The sequence below is a fragment of the Spea bombifrons genome, chromosome 6 (assembly GCF_027358695.1).
Source record: "Spea bombifrons isolate aSpeBom1 chromosome 6, aSpeBom1.2.pri, whole genome shotgun sequence".
NCBI classification, from domain to species: Eukaryota; Metazoa; Chordata; class Amphibia; order Anura; family Pelobatidae; genus Spea; species Spea bombifrons.
Window position 1 is genome coordinate 47,148,652 of NC_071092.1, and position 15,867 is coordinate 47,164,518.

Sequence of the window (15,867 nt, forward strand, 5' to 3'; positions counted from 1 at the left end):
TGTCTATCCCATGCATGTTTAATCCCCTCACTGTATTACCCTCTACCACTTCTGCTGGGAGGCTGCTCCACTTATCTACCACGCTCTCAGTAAACTAAAACCCTTACATTCCATCGAAGCCTCTGATCCTCTAGTTTTAGCCTCCTGTTCTTACATTTCTATCTCTGTGAATGAACCTGTAGAGACAGACGCTGCGAGTTTACATTAAAATGATTCCATGTCTCGTGAGTCAGTGCAGATTTAATGACTTTTAGACCATTGAGGCCTGGAATGAATTTTTAATTTTTATTTTACTTTTAAATGTTTTAAATCGTTCGTAAATCTGTACGTTGTGTATCTTTAGAATACCAATAATTGCCCCATTTTTCCATCCCCTTTCCAAGGCAAAAGCTCCTCGTTCTTTAAAAAATAAATGTATTTTTACATATTTTTTTATTTTCATCTAATTTATAGATTATAATTTACCGGTAGGTTTTTTTTAAAAAATAATAGATGATGGCAGGAAGTATTTTGTGACCTCGTTTACTTGCTTCTTGGTGCTTGGTGCTTCTTGTCACGGGCAGGGCTATTGGCCTTTTTAACCATTTTATGACATTGGGGAGTTACGCAGAGCATCGCTCAGCGCTCTGGGACGCGATTGGTTAAACAAATATTGACAATAATATAAAATTCGGGGATTCCAAATGGATTCAATAGAAAAACATTTTTTTTTCCTTAGGCGATGAATCAAAAACCTCAATCGAAGAGGTGATGGAAGGGCTGAAAATGCTAAAAATTGCCCAAAGCTCTGGACCGCGGCCGTCATTTCATCAAAACAATCACAATGTAAAGGGTGTTTGTGACGTCCTACAAAGTAACCCTTTCAAGCTCTCACCTCGGAGATCGATGCTCATTATGGCCGGGAGACAATAAGCTTGATGGGTTTCGAGTTTCCGTCTTCCCCGAAGCTCCGCTCCATGCCTTTGTTTCGTCCCCTGTGTCCAATCCGACTTTTCGGAGACGTGCGAGAGGCGCTAAAGAACTTTTTTCTAGGTTTCTGTAAAAAATGTGTAGAATGAGTGTAGAATGCGTGTTGTTTGTGTGACGTTTTGTTGCACTCGGTATCGTTATGCAGGATGTTTCAAGATGTTTCTGGGAAAGTGTATTTATAATGGCCAAAAGGACATGTTTTCTCCAGTGGGTGTGGTCAGGGCGGAGCTGGGGTGTGGTCGGGGTGGAGCTGGGGTGTGGTCGGCAGGGCTACAAGGTTCCAGGTTTCAGCGGCTCTTTAAATCACCTGCCGGAACCCTCTTCAGCCTCCGAAACACGTGGGCTCTCAGTCTTAGATGCTCTTATTTTTACCCAATTTAACCTAAAATCTCGTTATCCAATTTGCTCAGCGTTTTCGCTCATCCATTAACGTTAAACAAAACGTGTATCGAGTCGTCGATTTTATAGACAGGAAAAAAAGGCATTCATTAACTTTTTCCTTTTATTACATCGTTTCTCGGGCTTTCCTGCAGGAATTTAAGCCGAGTTTGATTAAATGGGTTAAAAATGAACCTATCTACAGCATTGGTAATTAATTAGTTAATAAATTATTTAATAACTCTCCAATTCCAATTAGACAAAAAAAAAGGTTCTAGTACGTAAAGCAGTTATTATTATTATTATTATTATTATCACTATTACTATTATTACTATTATTATTACTATTATTATTATTACTATTATTATTATTATTATTATTACTATTATTATTATTATTATTATTATTATTTGCCTTTGGCTCCGGATAATCATTTTTGCTGAACAATATGCCGGGGCGGGGGGATTTTCCATAAGTGCCATCATATATGGTATGTTAATAGTAGCTCCGCCCACCACTGCATAAGCCCTACCCACAACGGCGTATTTATTTTCAGCCTTAACAGTAATAACGTTTTTCCGTCTGATTTTATAATAGTTTAGAATTATCTTCAAATACACTTTTGGTATGCCAACATTTTAAAGGATAATTTATTACTTTTATAAAATCAGCAAATTAACAATCGGGGAGAGATAACGTAACGGGGAGGAATAATTATGCAAGTCGAGGAAATTGGCTGCTCCCATGGTATAGGCATGGGGGGTTTCTGATACATATATATATTGTTCATTTTAATCTGTAAGAAGCTATAAATGGGATTATTTAATGTATAGAACAGTAAAACGTACATTATGGGAAAAGCGGCCAATTCGGGTTAAATACGGGCAAATAGCGCACTTTCTGTGGCCCTTTACCTCTCGTAAACCCAGCGACGCGCCAAGTCGCTCCTTAGTAGCCAACCGGTTAAAAACGACTTAAAATGGGAAATAAAGTCGCCCGACGCAATTCAAATCCCGTCGTCAATGAAGTCATTGATTAACCTTTGAAGCGGGGAGGGTAACCTTAACGTAATAACATTACAGGAAGACAGAGAACGAAACAAAACATTTACTGTATCCTAAAATTACATTATCGCCGGTAGTTAAATTACGAGACGCGGTGAAATAAAACGAGGCTGAGATACCCGGCAGGCAGTGTGACCGGGGGGGGGGCAGGCAGTGTGACCGAGCGAATATCTCCGGAGACACGGAACGCCCGGCGCGTCCGGGACACGACACGTCACAGGGCGCACGGAACATTGGACTTGACTCCTTGTTACAGAGTTAATTAAACAGCCACAAAGACAGCGGCCAATCGGCCTTCCCGATATCCACACGTTGTGTTTTCATCCAGACGCCGGATGGAAGCATTTCCCAATTTGTCTGGAATGGGTTAAAAAAATCTGTTTATTTTTTCGTCTTCAGGGGAAATCGGAATTTCTGTGAATTGACTTTTATCGATACATTCGCAGCGTGTAGACCCAACCGACCTTTGATACATTTAGGTTTTAGGTTTAGGTCAGCGAGGCATTGCCCAAAAAACAGGACTGTTCTGCAAAAAAAGTGACTGTTGGGAGGTGTGCTTTAGAACAGCTCAAGCGTCTTCAGTTAGCCCACCCATGAGAGAGGGGATGGGAGAGAAACATTTAAATCACATAAAGGTACAGAGCCGGGGAATATGATGACGCCAAATAAAACTATTATTATTAATAATAATAAAAACAATAATAATGATAATAACAATAAAAATAATAACAATAATAATAATACAAATAATACAAATAATGGGGTTTAACAAAGTACAGGAGGGAAGTTTATTTCAATGAAGGAGAAAAGTTACAACAAGAGGCCGGAATCTAACACTAGAGGGTCAGAGGCTGAGATGGGATGGAAAGCCGTTTTACTTCACTGAGATGACAGTGGGTAAGTGGAACAGCCTCCCAGCAGAAGTGGTAGAGGGTAATACAGTGAGGGTATTAAACATGCATGGTATAGACATAAGGCTCCTGAATCTGAGACCAGACCAACCAGCAGGAGAAACTGGTGACTAGACGGGGGCCGGATGGGGGCCGATCTGCTGGTAAATTCTATGTTTCACGGAGCTAAAAACTATATATAATGCGTGTGATTTTCTCATGTTCTGTGGGTGCCAAAAATGATTCCAAATTAACATCTGTAAATGAAATTGTTTGAAAATGCCAGAAATCGCACGCTTTACTTTTCCATGAAATCCGATCCCCCCGGGAGATAATGGGCAATATCCAAAAATCGGATTTTCACTGCGCCTCCCGCAAAGAATCCCCCCCCCCCGATTCTGAGAACTATTGGAAAAAGCCAAAGAATGTCTTAAGTTCCAGAAGATTCTCTCGCTCGCTCCCAGTCAACGTTATAAAGAAGCCAAAAACGTACATTATGCAACGAGATTCCCATTCTCTCCGATTTAACTTCTGCCAGAAATGTTTCCCGGAGTCACGGAGAGGAGCAGCTTTTCCCTGATTCCATATCATATCTTGCAACGAGCCAGACGGGATTTTAAAGGTGACTGTTCCACTTATAAAATAATATTTTAATATTTACCGGTAATATCTATTTATATTTATTTATAATATTTATTTACAATATTTATTTATATTTATGTATAATATTTATGTATAATATTTATTTGTATTTATTTAAATATCTTTATAATATTTATTTATATTATTTATTTATATTTATTTATAATATTTATGTATAATATTTATTTATATTTATGTATAATATTTATGTATAATATTTATTTATAATATTAATTTATATTTATTTATAATATTTATTTATAATATTTATGTATAATATTTATTTATAATATTTATTTATATTTATTTAAAATATTTATTTATATTTATTTATAATATTAATGGCGTCCCCCTGTTTTTTTTTTATAAATGCATTATTTAAAGAGTTAAATCCTATAATTTATATTTACTTTCTCTCATTGTTGGTATCAGTTTCAGGAGGTTATTATTTATTTTGTTATATTTTATTTACCCCTTTTAATGATTTTTTTTTATTTTATTTAATCAGATTTGATTTTGTTATTAATTTACCTTCTAATTTATTTTGAACATTTTTTAAAATATATTTTAGCGCTACACTGTTAATTGGTAATTATGTTCTACTTTTATAAGCAGGTAAAATAAACATATTTCTATTTTTAAAATAACTTACTGTTTTTCTGTAGTTTTTTGTTGAATGCCTTTCCGCGCGGCCTCTTAATTTATCCCCTCTGCACTGCTCTGCTGTGTTTGCTTGAAGATCTATTAGTTTAAGGGGGGCTATTAGTTTATGAGTGGTTGTAGGAGGTCAGACTGTTGTGATGTAATACATAGAGGAGGGGCTCTATTGCTAAGCAGCTCTAGTATCTTAAATGCAGTTTTTTGCAGTTTTTAAGTGACAGGGAACATTGGGGAGAAATGTAAAATGGTATATAGGTTTCTTTTACCTCCTATTTTGTAAACACATACTCATACCAAATTTGTGACATTTTTAATAAGCTTTAAAAATACAATTATTTTTAAGGAAATCTGTCACTTTTACCATGTCCTAAATTAATTTCATATACTAAATAAACTCATGCAATTGTGTTTACAGCTTAAAATAACCAAAATATACATTAGAATCACTTTATGTATATCCACCAGGAGCAGACATCTTGCAGCCTGCGTGATTATTCCTCCCCATTATGTCTCCCCTATTTTCAGATTGCTGATTGGTTTAGGCAGCTGGGATGAGAAGGGAGAGAGTTTTAAGTTTTATGTAGCGTATATTTTAATTGGATTCTGCTTTATTATTTGCCTGGATTCAATTTATTTCAAAATGTTAAAAAAAAAGGTGCCAGCATTGCAAGAGTTAAATTTTTTTTTGTAATCGATCGCCATTGGTCCAGCCTGTTTTTTTTTTGCAAATGGCAGCAGCGGCCACCGCGGGAGCCCCTCTGCCGCCGCGGTGCAAAGATGGTCCTGACGGGAGATTAATAAGTGAAGGCGCACCCACCGCGTGTTTCCTCGCCAAGCAAAGCAAATACGATTATCAAAAAAAACACAGAAAAGTCTAAATGGAAAGAAAAATGTCTTCTGGGTTAAAAAGCCTCATCGTGCCGGGGAGAGGCGGCCGGTGCGCAGCTCTGCGTGGACTACTGCGGAAGAAGGAATGGAGACCATAAGGGTGGCAAAGTCGGGACTGTCTTGTGCAAATTGGGACAGATGGGAGGCATGCAAACGTTGAGCAGCTCATTGGAGCAGGGCCTCCGTGGCAGATTATCCATTAGGTACATTCTATGGGGGTCCCTGAGCTTCAGCACCGAGCAAATCTCCCCGCGTGTGATATACAGCGCTACGGAATCTGCTGGCGCTATATAAATAAATGTAATGTAATGAGAGATATTTCCAGCATTCAGCCGCAGTTCTGGCTCGGTGGACGCCGAGGGGGTCTCTTCGGACCCCGATATGCATGCCGTGAGTCTTTCATGTCGCTTGATTGGTTGCTTCAAGCGGAACTGTCCCTTTAAAAATGGCGCATTGTTCCCATTACTGATCAAAGTCGAGACCCTTCCCAGAAACAACTCCTCAATCTTGTAGAGAATTATCGCTTTGCTGGGAACATGTCACATGACACATTACAATGCGCTAATAGGTTGTTGCCATAGAAACTATAAAATGATTATGTGTTGTAGAATGTGATGAAACTGAAATTGGATAAAAGAATAAAACCGATAGATCTGCGAAGATTTATTTGTTAAGTGGGACAGCACCTTTAACGAAGAATAATATTTAACATTTAATTATACCAGAATTCATTTTTGTAATTTGAACTTAATATGAATCATATTAAGCATTTTTTATAACGTGCCAACATTTTTCACATCGCTGTAGAGAGTGGTGGATAAGTGGAACAGCCCTCCAGCAGAAGTGGTAGAGGGTAATACAGTGAGGGTATTAAACATGCATGGGATAGACATACAGCTCCTGAATCTAAGACGAGACCAACGACTGATTAAGGTTTGAGTTTTTACAGCAGGAGAAACGGGCGACTAGACGGGGGAACCAGGCCTGACATTGACTTATTTATGGCTGTTTATTTTTGAGCGACTTAACACCTCCGGACCTCGTTACCAAAGAATAAGAAACGAGCTTCATGCGCATTGCAGGCTGAGGGTAGATTTGCTCTGATCCCTCGGGTTATTAAGTCGGCCCGGGGTAAGTTGCGTAGGAGCCCCGTATTCTCGCGTAGTCCGAAGGTGATGTATGAATCTCCGAAGGGAACAGAAGCGCCGTGTAATGCGATACTCTGCGGCCAGACTCTGTGCGTAAATAATGTTTTATGAATCAGGTGAAGAGATGAAGCCGGGACGAGGTTCTCAGAAACGCTTTAAAGCCCCGCCGTACTTTCTGATTCATCTGATGGCAACGAACCTCAATGACCCCTCCTTTATCTGCAGACCTGGAGCCGCCGGTGCTGTCAGTCATGTGATATTTTGGGTGACTTTCCCGGCTCAAACCCCACACTGAGCTGATGCTTTATGGCGATGCTAATGAAGTCCGTTCCTCCATAGACTTCCATTAGTTAGGATGTCAGGCTGGGTGATTAAGACTGAGCCATTCTTTTGTTCCCCACAGGCAGTATGATAAGGAGCGAGAATCATACAAATGGCTGCCTGAAAACATTATATTATGGGGGAAAAACTACAACTGGGGTGAAAAAGAAAACAGCTCAATCCTTCTGAAAACGTTCGTTATTCTGATACGAGGAATGAAGAAATGGTCTGAGTTCCCCTTTAATGTTCTTGTGAAGAACCCTGTCTGATCCTCACTGTTATAATTATTATTATTATATTTATGTGTACGCGGTTTGAATGTGGCTGCAGCTCCAGCCTTCAAGGAGACGATCCTATAATCTGGCTGGGACTCTTAATCAGCCAGCACAGCCCTGTCTGCCCAGACGGCCCCCGCACTACAGGGGGGATAACACAGGTGGGAGAAACCCATTGTGTCCCTTAATCCCCTCACTTGATGCATCCCCTGTATACCGATGGGATTTGTGAGGGGATGTGGCTGATGGGATTTGTGAGGGGATGTGGCTGATGGGGTTTGTGAGGGGATGTGGCTGATGGGATTTGTGAGGAGATGTGGCTGATGGGATTTGTGAGGGGATGGGGGTGATGGGATTTGTGAGGGGATGTGAGTGATGGGATTTGTCAGGGGATGTGGCTGATGGGATTTGTGAGGGGATGAGGGTGATGGGATTTGTGAGGGGATGTGAGTGATGGGATTTGTGAGGGGATGTGGCTGATGGGATTTGTGAGGAGATGGGATTTGTGAGGAGATGTGGCTGATGGGATTTGTGAGGGGATGGGGGTGATGGGATTTGTGAGGGGATGGGAGTGATGGGATTTGTGAGGGGATGTGGCTGATGGGATTTGTGAGGGGATGGGGGTGATGGGATTTGTGAGGGGATGGGGGTGATGGGATTTGTGAGGGGATGTGGCTGATGGGATTTGTGAGGGGATGTGGCTGATGGGATTTGTGAGGGGATGGGAGTGATGGAATTTGTGAGGGGATGGGGGTGATGGGATTTGTGAGGTGATGGGGGTGATGGGAGTTGTGATGGGATGTGGCTGATAGGATTGGGGGTTGGGTTCGGTGCACAGTGAATGGAGATCGTATATAAGTTCTGTGTGTTTGTAATAAAGAGAGTTCTGTTTTAACCTCAAAGCATGAAGTTCCACAGCGTGTCCACTGACTGGGAGAGGGAAGGAGCTGACGGGCGGATGTGTCCAGTCTGGGGCACAGGACGATCCGTCACAGTTCTGCACAGATATTTTTAAAACTGTATTTGGGAAAAAAGTCAATATTTTAGGCTTAATTTCTCCCGCATTTGGCCGAGTCGTGCACGGAATGGGTTATATAATCCCAAATTTAAGTCCAATTCTCTAAATAGTTTTTTTTACCATCCATGAAACACATTTTGTTGTCACGCTCAGCAGACAGAAGACCGACGTTAAACAGCGTCTGCCGGCGATTGAGCTGTAATACTTTCTGGTTTTTATAGAAGTGATAATAATTCCGTGTATTTTGGACCCGATCGCCCAGATGATGGATCTTCCGATACGTTGTAACAAACGGGAATGTATTCGGCGCCGGCGGTCAGGAGGCGGTTTGGGGGATACAGCCGGTACGCTGGGAATCTCATTTAATGGCAGCTGGAACGCAGCTCTACAAAACTCAGAGCCCAGCGGGGGCCGAAGCGCTCCCCACCCCGCAGCCGCGTCTGCCACTCGCTAGACGCTCCGTACCGAGTCCATTAAATCCGCTTTCATCAAATAGAAGATCCTCCGGCCTCCGCTCCGCAGAGAAGGTGTTTCATTTACAGGATTCTAGAACATTCAGCGTAACGCCTAGCAGGGTCATCAGTGCTTAATAGCAAGATATTAAGACAATTTGTGGAATATATATTTAATCTCCTGGAAAAAAAACAAAAGAATTGTAACTAAACCCTCCGGTACCGAAAATACCCCAACCTGGAAAAAATGCACTTTATCCAATAGCGGAGATAACTTATGAGTAGCAACCTCTACCACCTCTGCTGGGAGGCCGTTGCACTTATCTACCGCTTCAACTATTCTCCCAAAGACTGGCCAGACCAATCAGGTTCCAGGTTTCTAGTAGATATATATATATATATATATATATATATGTATAGAAAAAATAAATAAATATTATAAATATATATATATATATAATTTAAATAAATATTATTTAAGGATTATTATTTATTGTTTTATATAGCGCCATCATATTCTGTAGCGCAGTACAATGGATGCATAAAGATATACCAGTATACTTATATATATATATATATTTATTATTTACGGTATATATTTATTATATAAATATTTATAAATAGATATACTGTACATATATATATATATTCATCAGTATACAACATTTTATAGGTTTAGTTTGGGTTCTAAACGGTAAAATGCAGGATTTTTAGGAAAGATTAATTTATAGCTTATTTATGGTTTCATCATCAATTTCTGATAAAAAGGAGTAAATAAATATAAAAGTGCAAAGAAAACTCTTTTCCTGTTTAATCTTATATACATTAAAACAAAATAAATGACAATGCTTAGAATTGTTTAAAGGTCGCTGTCAGTCATCAATGTAACCGTTCTAATTAAGTAAATTATTTAGAGAGGGAAACGAACCATTAATAAAGATAATTGCCAAAAGCGCGGTGATTTTCACTCATTTCCAAGCCGTCACATGACCGGCACAGGATTTACATATGGCCCCAATTATCTGTATGTTATGTAAATACGCCGACGCGTCTTGTAAAGAGTTTAATGAGCGCCGATCTCTCGGCAAAGAGGGGAATTATGAACCCGGAATGTGGCAAGATGGGGTGTAATTGGGCAAAAAAAAAATGAGTGTTTAATGTCAGTAGGTAACAGGCCTTATAATTTCGCCATGAACGCCGTATAAGAAGCTGCGCTGCGTCGGTTGCGCCGGTGAAGTGGATTTTAACCATTCCCGGGAACCTTCTTAATGAGCTGCCGCTAAGACTCATTAACCCTTTATTAGCCCCTTGTAATGATTCAATGGAGTGACTCTCCAAATGTGTCACCCAAATGGCTCTAATACCGGTCGTCATGGAAACCTTGACTTGTCATTATTTAAAGAGTCACTTAATTGAGTCACCTGCATTCAAGCAGGGATATCAACCATAACGTACCGGGAGCAAAAGCACCAACTTGGAGAACATATAATCATGGGGGGGAATAGGAAGGAGTCAGACTGAGTGACCCCGAGAATCTGCCCCTTCACCCTGAGATTGGGGCAAAAAACATGAAGGTTCTCAGGTATTTGGAGGGGGGCTCAAAATGTGATAATTTTTTCATATATTTTATGACATTGGGGGTTATATATATATATACCAGGGTTTAACTGAACTTATCACCATAGCAACCAATGGAATGTTCCCTCTGATTGGATCATTGCATTGGTTGCTATGGTAATAAGGCCACATTTGAAACTTTGCACCAGAATGATTTTTAGAAATAACCCCCATTTGCATTTGAGGCAGAATTTTTAAAAGTATTTTAAACTTTTTTTTGTCTCCAGCACAAAAATGGCGGCAGAGACTCCCAGCGCTGCGCGGAGAGTGGATACAATCGCTAAAATATTTTTGTTTTACATTTTGAGTAGAAATTCCAGACTTTATTCAATTTAGCAGTAAAATGATGATATTTTTTTTTTAAAGATGAGATTCCTAACAGCCTCTCCCTATTCATTTACTCCTTATTTATCATTTTCTGTAATTCTTAATTGTTATTTTTTTTTCCACTACTTTTTAAGTCCCGTTTACCCATCGTAAATGTCCAGAATATGATGGCGCTATATACATTCATAATGATCATTTTTCGCATTTTTACTAGAACTTATTTAAAAATGGTAATTATTTAATTTTTTTTAAAAAAATATTTTTATATACAGTATTTTATTAATAATAATAACTGTAGCGAGATACTTACGGCCTATTCTGTCCCTTTAAGGCATCTCAAAAAAAACCAAAAAACCTCACATAAGAGTTGGAGAAATTAACCCTATGTTAGCCGGAGGGCATTGAGCCACGGTATGGATGTGGCAGGCAGAGGGTTAAATCCTGAACTCAGTCCCTGGGAGTTTATTTTTAAGTAGATTTCCTGTATTTTTAGAACATTCGGATAACAGCAATTATGGCCACTTGAATGGTAAATCATTTGTCTTCAAGAGGAAGATGCGGAGGGTCCGGCTTTCACGGGAAGGAGCCGGCCGGCGGCGGCGGCTTTTAAGCTTTTGGGTTCAACGTATTAAACGATTCATCGCTGAACAAAGCCGGGGACATCTGCTATTAAAACTTTGTGCTTCTTTATGCTTTTTTGCTCAATTAGATTTTCAAGAAGATAATGGCAATATTTAAAAAAAAAAAAGATCTTTTATTCCAATCCCTTTTCCAGTTAAACAATGTTTAATTCTTTATAATTATTATTAATATTAATATTATTTAGCATGACCTTATAAATGACGCTAAAATCTTCTATGTTCGCCTTTCTTTTTCCATAAAGAAAATATAAAAATAGGCAATACTTTTGGTAATTAGAGAGTGGATAACAGAGTAAGACCACCCAAAAGATCACCAACGAGGCTCAATACACGGGCAACGATGGCAACGTCTGGGCCGGAAAGGCACCAAGGGGCGAAATGTCGCGTTCAGCGCTACTTTATATGATGGCGCTATATAAATAAATAAATAAATAATATTAATAATAATAATAAATTGGATAACAGAGGTAAAAGGTGCCAGATTTGGCATCCCGCTCGCAAAGGAGGAGACGCGCGGACCCTGGAGACGCTGAGCACGAGTCAAAGCGTGAGCGAGCGCTCCAATATGTTGTCATGGGGAAGGAGATTAAGCCGTCAGAGGTGAGGTTACGTGCCGGTAGAGGTCACACGATAACGAAGACCGCAGAAAACGACCTTTATAAAGAGACGCTTTGGGATCTGTTGATTTTGCGCCTCTGATGAGGTCAGAAGACATCTAACGAAATGATTGGGGCTTCTGCGGGTATTAAAGGTGCGGAATGTAACACTTTTCTAACCAAATACAACATTCCAAACGTCTTTCCTACGACCTCTGAATCCCCAAATCCTTCCCACAAATTATTTGTAATGTAAATGTTACTAACAGTGGTAGATAAGTGGAACAGCCTCCCAGCAGAAGTGGTAGAGGGTATTAAACATGCGCGGGGATAGACATACGGCTCCTGAATCTAAGACGAGACCAACGACTGATTAAGGTTTGAGTCGTTACAGCAGGAGACTAGACGGGCCGAATGGGGGCCGAATGGGGGCCGAATAAGGGCAGATCTGCCAGCAAATTCAACATTTCTAAATAAAACAGCACTCAACAGACTCATTTTTTGCTTTATTTTAAATTTTTACTTTTCAAACTTAGTTATTGAGTAATTATAGCTTAACCCCTTCAATGAGCTTCAACAAAACTAAGATTTTATCCAATTTTTGAACATAACTGCTCTGAAAAGGATTTTTCTGGACCGGCCTCATTTTTTTTTCTTAAATGTTTATTTTTCACACTATTTTATTTCCGATTACGCTTTGTTTATCAAGGATGCAAAAAAAAAAAAAATACACATTACTAAAAATATATCATTAAATGTGATTATTATAAATATTATTAAATAAAATAGAGATTGCGAGCCTGGAGTTCCTTCTTCAGCTGGAAAAGTGAAGAAGAGACCGCTAAGGACCTGAAGGCTTTAAGCAACCTTCTTTGTTGTAAATAGATTTCTTTTCCATGAAATAAAGACAGTCTGGGCTGCTAAGAGCCAATATGGAAGTTAATAGAAGACTGATTCACGCACTCCAACCCCCACGCAGGCGCGCAGGTTCAAGGATTCCTGATTATATTGTATTTGCTCTTATAATGTATGTTCTGGATTGTAAGCCCATCCGAGCAGATCCCCCCTGCCTCCAATTGTTATGTTATTTACTACTTGTTATGTCGCGTTTACCCATTGAACAGCGCTGCGGTATATGACGGCGCTATAAAAAACAATAGATAATAATAATGTTTTTTATGAGATGTTCTGACCCGATGTCAGTTATCTGCAGACACCCCCCCCAGGGCTCAGCGCTGGACTGAACTCAGAAACATTCCTAGGGATTTCTCCTGGTTTCCGATACCTGCAGCAAACTGAAAGAGGATTCAGGAAAGGAGAAGAATATCAATGAAATCAGGGGTTATAAATACAGCTAAAATACTTAAATACAGTGATATTCTCATAAATTCCTTACTTTTTATTCACAGTTTTTAAAAATGATTTTTTTAAATATTTTTTTTATCTATTATCTATCTATCTATCTATCTATCTATCTATCTCTCTATCGCTCTATCTATCTATCTATCTATCTATCTATCTATCTATCTATCTATCTATCTATCTATCTATCTATCTATCCATCCATCCATCTATCTATCTATCTATCTATCTATCTATCTATCTATCTATCTATCTATCTATCCCTATCTATCTATCTATCTATCTATCTATCTATCTATCTATCTATCTATCTATCTATCTATCTATCTATCTATCTATCTATCTATCTATCTATCTATCTATCTATCATCTATCTATCCCTATCTATCTATCTATCTATCTATCTATCTATCTATCTATCTATCTATCTATCTATCTATCTATCTATCTATCTATCTGTCTATCTATTAAGATTTGATTTCAAGTACATTTTTAAACGTTAAATTACTTAACAAATGATTAAATATATATATATATCCGTAGTGAAAGTGCCGGGATGCTGTTAGTGGATAGTGGGTACTGATACTCAGCGTTCGCTGCATGAGATCCCCACCACCTACAGGAACCAAGGCAATCGTCTACAGAAGCAAAGTCATTCATCAGCCAACAAGTGCCCCAGACAAGAATCCCTTTGTTGCCCCAGACGCATCGTGTTCTTTGTTGCCCCGGACGCATCGTGTTCTTTGTTGCCCCGGACGCATCGTGTTCTTTGTTGCCCCGGACACATCGTGTTCTTTGTTGCCCCGGATGCATTGTGTTCTTTGTTGCCCCGGACGCATTGTGTTCTTTGTTGCCCCGGACGCATCGTGTTGCACCCAAGTCAGGTACTGGACGAGCTTCCACGCATTGGGGACATTTTCTTTGGTGACTGCCGGGCGCCCTTCTATTTCTGGCAGGCGCCTGACTCTCCTGGCGCTGAGACTTACCCCGTACAGGGGCTCGAAATGGTTTGACTTTGGATTTACCCCTACAGTGGCATAACACGGTGCAGGGGTCCACAGGTCTCAGGGGCCCCATGGGGTTCCTCGGTGCACACAGGGGCCCCTTAAACCTGCACTAATGCCACCTGCTGATCATTATATTTAAGAATTATTCATTACCAGCCACGTGCAATGTGTCTGACATCATATAGCTGTTTAACCCCTTAATGACAAAGCCCGTACATGTACGGGCTCAAAATGCATTGTTTTCAAAGGGTTTAGGGACACCCATTGTCCTTAAGGGGTTAATTTTTGCACCCTGGGCATTTGGTCCATAAATACCCCAGTCGGGAAGCGTCCATGTACCGGTAAGATCCACCTTTAGATAAGGTTCCTCTGAAACATTTACCTGCTGCACAGAGTCCATTTTCCAAAGCGATATTTAGTTGAACATTTAACACTTTACCTTGCAGTCCATTGCTCATCAGGTCATCGCTCAATGGGTTAAATGAACCGTGACACACTGGTCACCGCGCATGCATGGTTTGGCGTGTTATTTCAGGCATTATTCCACGCTAATGGCTTTAGGAACACCTGTTGCCACTTTATTTTACAAACCCCGTCATTGGTAAATGGCTTTTAATAAGTAATGCTTTGCGCGATGCGATACGGAGATGCGATACGAGGCAAAGATTTTGATTTCGCGTCCTCTTTTCATAAACGATTATCCAAAACTGGATCTCCGACGAGACGCGCGGCATTAATAATAAATTCACAACGCCGCTCTCTGCTGAATTAAATCACCGGATTGAATTACCTCATTTTCATGCGCATCTACTTTTCGCCAAAGAAAATAAACATAGCTTCTCTGATTTCATTCTTCTGGTAATAAATTACAACGTTACATTAACCCTTTGGCTGACGGAGGGACTCAAACCACATCCACCCAGAACCACATAGTGCAGTTATAGCTTCCATATATATAGCTCACGTCTGAACCTTCCTTCCTCTCCTTCCTTCCTTTTTCTCCTTCCTTCCTTCCTTCCTTCCTTCTTTCCTTCCTTCCTTCCTTCCTTCTTTCCTTCCTTCCTTCCTTCCTTCCTTCCTTCCTTCCTTCCTTTCTCTCCTTCCTTCCTTTCTCTCCTTCCTTCCTTCCTTCCTTCCTTCCTTTCTTCCTTCCTTCCTTCCTTCCTTCCTTCCTCTCCTTCCTTCCTTCCTTTTTCTCCTTCCTTCCTTCCTTTCTCTCTTTTAATTCCTTTCTGTCTTTTAACTCCTTCCTACCTCGCTTCCTTTCTCTTCTTCCTTCCTTTCTCTTCTTCTTTTCTGTCTTTCCTTATTCTCCTTGCTTCCTTTCTCTCGTTCCTTCCATCCTTTCTTCCTTCTCTTCTTCTCTTCTCTTTATTTATCTAATCCTCTTACTTTCTCTACATATATTTCTCTATTGATATATAGATATCTCTTTTCTCTCTGTCTGTCTCTCTCTCACTCACTCTCAGAGTGAAAGAAAGAGTGAAAGTTGCATTTTTAACACTTTAATTCTGTGGTCTATAAATTAAGAAAATCAAGAAAGACAATGAAATATTTACAGCAGCCAAAAGCCGTCGGCTGTCCCTTCTAGTCTGTATGTTTAAGGGTAGC